Genomic DNA, 6655 nt, shown 5'->3' with positions numbered 1-6655 from the left:
TCGCCTTTGAAAATGTCCACCGCAGTTGTGGACGAAACGTCAGGAAGAAATTCCGATAGACAACGGCTTCAAAGCCCGGAAAACATTCCTAAATGTAATTTAACCGGCCGTGAAAGCCTTCATAGTCTGATATAACCCTTGCTTATTCTCAATATACTGTGAGTCCCAGAAGTAATTTCTAAATTAATTTAAAGTTTGGCCGTTTTTTTTTTTGGTAAAAGCTCAGACCAACTGCAAGTTACGCCCATGAAATAAATTTTTTCAAGTGGAAGCACCTTAACTTTATTTAAAAATTTTAGGTTTGTAATAAAAAATAACAGTAGCAATTACAAAATAAAAGTTGGCGAGTTCGAGCTTTTCTCCAAAAAGCAATCCGCTGAATTTTAAATAAATTTCGGCATGACTCTTAGGACTCCAATCAAATTCCAACTCAAATAAATACATGTAGAAACAGCATTTAGTGTTTCATAAATAACTAATCATTAGCTGAATGCTCGTGAGATTGAAGGAAAAATAAGTCTGGAAATATTGATTTTCATGTGGTTGATCTGTCAGAATCAAAGCTTATTAAAGGCTATTTAAGTGCTGATGAGAAAAGAGAAGCTGATTTGAGTCGGAATTGAACAGACAGATATAATCCTTGTTTGGAGTGACAATCGTGTCGTGTGCAGACTGCTTATGAATGCTGAAGGTGTCGATCCGAATATAAAGGGGAGATGAGCAATTAATGAACTTCTCTTACCCTTTCCGGTCGTGCTTTGATCGCAGCTAAATCCTTTAATCGATTATGGGGGGTCTTAATTTATTATTTCCGTTGTGCTGGGAAAACATTTGCTCTCATTTCTCTAGCTAGGTAGGCACTTAAAATCCAAATTGCTCTTGAATTTTTTCCCCGATAAGCCATTAAACTACCCTCTATTTGCGAATTTCCATTGGCAAAATTGAGCTGTTAAAGGTACTTGAAGATGAATGGTACCGAAACTTGGATGAATAGTGCGGAACCGTACCGCCGTGTGTAAACTCTTAAAGACGGATGTTTGCTTGATGAGCCATGAAAGTTTTGGTCGATCCTATTGAACCGATTTGCCCTGCGGGTTATATCATAACAAGGTAAATAGGGCTGCAACCGTATGAATGGCTTAAAATATTTGCTTTTGCCTATTGTTACGTCATGGCGATTTGGGAAATGAACCAAAAAATGATAACAAACACCCTTAATATGGCATATTGTTCAATATTTGCACTTTTTGGGGGTCGATCGACAAAAAGGTATCAGTATGGTATAATTGAGAAAAAGTGTGGTTTTTGCAAGCACTCACTCAAATTAAATTCTCATATTCAACTCAACTGAAAGCTCCGTTCTAGTTTTCGAAGCCAATGCAAATTAAAATGGGACTAACGGCATTTTTATCTGGCAGTTCGAAATGAAAAATCTCTTTCAACTTTATCTTAACTATCTCCGTCATGCAGTCGAAAAGGGCATTTCAAATAAATTAAAAATACCGTAGTTGGCGCGCTATAACCCCTTACATTAACTTAATTATTTGTCGGAATCCTCAACTTATCAAACTTGGAAATCTCGACAGCTTCACGCCTTTGCTCGAGTCGCTTTCAAAAGATTCCCTACAAACTTGAATTTTAATAAACTACAATTGGACTGTGATTTCCACGGTTTCAACTATGTTATTACACAGTGACGATTATTTAAAAATCGGGTGTTTATTTTTCAAAAAATCGCTCGCACCGGTCGATTTTCATTTTTAATTGCCCATTTTCTGAACCAATTTTTATTTACACAGGGTGCCCCAAAAAGAAGTTGTGGCCAAGTCGTCAGCAAAATTGCCATCCAAAGATTTAAAAACTGTTTAAAAAAACATCAAAGACTTAAAAACCAAAAGTGGACAGGAAATTAGGAACGTTGACAGAAATGGAATCGAATTTTCGGGTTACAATTGTAGTGGCAATTTTCCTTACACCTATCAGACGCCAATTTCCCGAGAACCGTTAAATGATAGTTATAGAGGATGTTACATAAAAAATGACAAGCCCTGTGTAGGGAACTGCATCAATTACCATTTCTTGTTTCTTTTTAAAAATGTTGGTCTTCCTTCATATCATAACCGGTTTTGGGGTTTTCATCCCGTAAAAATGAAAATTAGTTCAGAAAATGCGCCATTAAAAACACAAATCGACGAGTCCGAGCTATACATTTGTAGCTTTCTATATAATTTAATAAGTGCATAGAAGCACTTCGAACTCAGTGTGTCATTTAGTTCAGTTGATTCGAAAATCTAACTGCTGTCTTCTCAATTAATCGCTCTAAACGGTTGTGCGGTTTAGAGCGAAACATCAGCCCGAAAGGTATTTAGTGTCAATCATTATTCGCCTTACACATTCGGACATTCCACTTGTGCAAGTAGTTGTAGAAAAAATTTGGGGGCGGTTAAGCCATTTAAAGCGATCAACAAAAGCGATCGGATAATCGTAGAAAAGTGTGAGCGGCGGACTATGAAAGAGCGGCATCCTGTGTTAAATAAGACCAAAAACCGTATGGGCTACTGATCTTCAGCAACATAGGCGGAGAAGACGATTATTTTCCAGGTCTTACTCAATAGTAGGCAACTTTTTGACAAAATCTAATTCAAGTGCAACTCCAGTCTGTTTTCCTTCAAAATATTCTTCCGATCTTTGCATAGTTGGTAAAACTATGTGATTTTGCAGAAAAAAATTGAGCTGTTACTTGAAGCTCTACGCCTCTGGCTCGCTTATAGCGTTGAAGAACCAATGTAACTACGATGTAATCTGCTTAAGGATATTAGCAAAGTAGTTGTTGTGTATGTCCGTTGGAGGGGAAGAAAAGGAACTGCTTAATCTGGATGCTGCAAAACGAACGGTTCCATTGTGAAAGAGAGGGCATTGAGTATTTTCACTGCCGGGCACCGTGGGTATATCCACTAGATTTGTAATTTCGATGACCACATGTTGTGGCTTTGTTACATCGTGTTGCACTAAAATTTCGCGGTCAAATTCATTCATATCTTCTCTCAATTTGCTCTCCTGGGGCTGCTGGTTCCCTTTTGAACATACCGGCTCATTCCTTCCTTGCGTCAAACTTGCACGTAAAATAATTGCCTGTGATAATAATGATAATTGATTAATATAAATTGTTCTTAATTGTCAACTTGTGCAGGAAACAGAGACGGTAATTTTCTTGGGCGACCTTAAGCTGAGCGCCAAAGTTTTAAATAGTTGGTCAGTCAACTGGAAGAATCGTTTGTCACAATCAGCTTGTCGCACCTGCAATAAATCAAATTCTATTGAAATTGAAACTTGAGCTGACCTCTGGGCTCCAAAAGTAGTTTTCATATTGACTGGCAAGATTTTTACAACATATAGTAGTGCTGCCAATGCACAAAATTTCATTGAAATGCAGTGAAGGGCCGATTTTTGGCGTTGAACTTGGCACGAAGTCCCGACGCTTGTAATAGCCGGAATAAAAATATGTTTTGCAGGAAAACAGGTTTGTATATCGCTTACAAATCAAAGCCAGGCTTAAATAGCGTACATTCCCGACCAAATACCAAATTTCACTGAAATTGAGACCGGAGCTATTTTTTGCGATGGTGGCGAAGTGGAGGCGTAAACTCCCGCTTTGCGTGTCCATAAAAAAAATTGCAGGAAACTAAGTTCGTGCATTTGGTGCAAATTCATGCAGAAGTTACACAGCTATCAAACTAGAAAATTCCATTGCAGTTGCGAAAAAAAAAATTTTTTCGGAAGCTGCCAAACTTAAACTTGAAATCATAGAAGCGAAAAAGAGCAAATGTCACAGTTTCCAGCTAAATTTCATCATTTTCCTGACTTGATCGGAACGATCAAAATTAGTTGACCCAGATATGATAATCAGTTTAATAATCGGTGCTTAAAACGGATCAAAATTATTTAAACTAATAAAACATGCCATAAACACGATTACACACCCTCTTCAACTTGAAAGTCCAAACCGTTCTTTAATAGCGTGATTGCCCTATTATATTCACACACTGGATCGATTAGATATGGGGCATTTTACACTTTAGGCTTAGGTTTCAGCTTAAAATGCATATTGCCGATTAGATTGATAAAGGACGTTTTCATCCTCTCGACATCTTAGATAGAGCATGCTTTTCTGCGTTGTACTCAAAAACTATGAAACAATTTTTTTCATATAACTAGTCAATATGTTTGAAGATAATATTTGCGAGCAAAAAAGAGGATTTTAAAAATCCCAAAGGAAAATTCTTAATATTAATAAACTCGGCAATGACGCCGGACTTCTTTTTTGGAAAATTGAATTGCATGGCAGTTGTCACAAAAAAAATCTCTGAAATTTCGTGCGTTAAATCTGTGAACATGCAAATAAAATATTTGGGGTAAAAGTAGTTTATATTGAAAACTTAATAATCCTTTGCAACGCAGTCGGCGGTATAGAAACTCGTTCCTGATACAAAACCTAATAACTGACTTTAATATCCGACTTGAAAACTGGCGGAATTCGAATAAGCTTCAATAATAAACCGTTTAGAAATATAAGCACGCTTGCTGTACTATTCAATCTGGAATTTCAGGTATTGCCAGTAATCAGGCTTAAAATTAGTTCGTTTCCACTTGTGAATCTGCACAATGTAGCGCAATGGCCGATATTTCGAACGATTTCAATTATTTCAAATATGTAGCAGTTGATTGTCTACACAAATATCATTCACAAAACGATCCTGTTGAGGATACATCAAAGGGTGGCGAGGCAAACAACTTTGAAGTTTTTTTTAATTGTATTGTCTGAATTAATGACTTCCATATATATACAAAGCTCTTCGTTTAAAAATTCAGTTAGTTTCCATTTCAAAGTCTCTCTCGGCGTCTAATTTTTGAATTGGAATTATAACACGCCAAGAGGAATTCTGCACAAAGAGAAATATCAACACCCTTGCTTTATTTAAAGCAGTCGAAAATACTTCAGTGAAAATAAAGTGGCGCATTTTGAAGCGAAAATAGTCAACATTTCCCGGATCGAACTGTGACTAGGCATTGAATCCATTAGTCGAACATTTTTAACGGTTTATCTGCAAAATAACGTCTGTCTTTCCCCTGAAACGGGACTAATAATTTGTTCAATTTATACAGTAATGCAAGATGACTTTTGACATTCGCTCGACAAGTTTCCAATGCCTTTAGTGCAGAGTGAAGGGTCGCCACTTGGCGTCGTCGGCGTCTTTGAACGTCACAGGACGCCGCACAGACGTCGTTATCTTTACGCCATGGTTACCACTCGATATGTTAATGCAGATGCGGATTTGAATGGGCAAAATTTGTCTACCTTGTGTAAGAGGATGCTTAAAAAAGTCGCATTTAGATACAGACAAAAAAAAATTCAAACAAACTCAATAGACCTCAAAAGGCGAGGGAGAGGGTACACAGGGGAATTGTTGCTATATTTTTATTGGTTATTTGTTAATGTAGTATGTTTTGCGTCACCTTATAAAACAATTTGTTTAAACAAATAAAAAACATTTTTTAGAGCAGTGTTCAGTAAAAGTCCGAAGAGTCCGCAGTTTAAATCAGCGACGTTCGAGCTAACAGGAAAATACCAAGCCAAATGAGAATTACATTAAATTGATTAATGTTAGCTGGGGAAATTTAAAATACAGCTACTTTAGTGGCATCTGGTAGTTAAAATGCAAGGTTGGAATCTGCAATTATTTTCCCTGCGACATCTATGGAGAACAATTTTATGTTCAAGAACTGATTTCTTCTTCAGCCCTGATGGGTCAAACTCAGCCGAAACGTTGGTGCATGACAGTTTTTTTTTTGTTGAATCTGTTGACCGAAAAGCACACTCGTCTTTATCTACTCCGAAAAGTCCACACCTCACGTACATGTTTAGAATTATAAAATAAAGTTAATCGAGATTTATTTGCCTTAGGCTTTGGGTAGTTTGCCGAGCGGTTGCGATTTAAAACAACATCCAGGTAATGGAATAAAAACCCAACAATATAGGTAATAATACTATATTTGCAAGTTCACTTTTTACAATACTTTTTACAGGTCAAACAACTGAACCGTTGAACTCTGCTTGAGCTTTTTACAAATTGCAAATCGCTTTTTACATTTTTGAGCTTGTTGGCACAGTCGCATTTTAAAAATTGACTTTTTCCGTACAATTTCAAAGCAATACCATCTCTATTTACTGACCCTGTTGCATCATTATCCGAAAATTACTCATTGTAAAATGCAAAATATTGAATTTGCAAAGTTGGAATCAAGCAAACACAAATTGCTTGAGCAGCTAATTATTCTCAGGCGATAGAAGCATTTGATGCAAATCGGTAAAGTCAATTGAGATGATGGTACAAAAAACTTCATGCCAGTTATCGGCACTTTGTATTTTATTCAATGTCTCAATTGACTTGGAATGAGCTTTACATTAAGGTTGGATTTTAGCGTCGTTAATATAGGGATTTACATTTATTTCGCTTTTTAAAGGTTTAGGTACAATTTGTACGTACTTTCCTGACTGTTTCAATTCCAAATTAAAATCAAATCCTGGGTTCTTCAGTCATTTATTGTCTATTTATCAATTAAAAAAACGTTTCGGTGTTTTCCACCATCATCAGTT

Source organism: Dendroctonus ponderosae, unplaced genomic scaffold (genome assembly GCF_020466585.1).
Source record: "Dendroctonus ponderosae isolate FM_Combo_2020 unplaced genomic scaffold, Dpon_F_20191213v2 Dpon_F_20191213_1, whole genome shotgun sequence".
Lineage (NCBI taxonomy): Eukaryota > Metazoa > Arthropoda > Insecta > Coleoptera > Curculionidae > Dendroctonus > Dendroctonus ponderosae.
The sequence above is the reverse complement of the archived record's forward strand: the minus strand, read 5'-3'. Positions refer to the sequence as shown.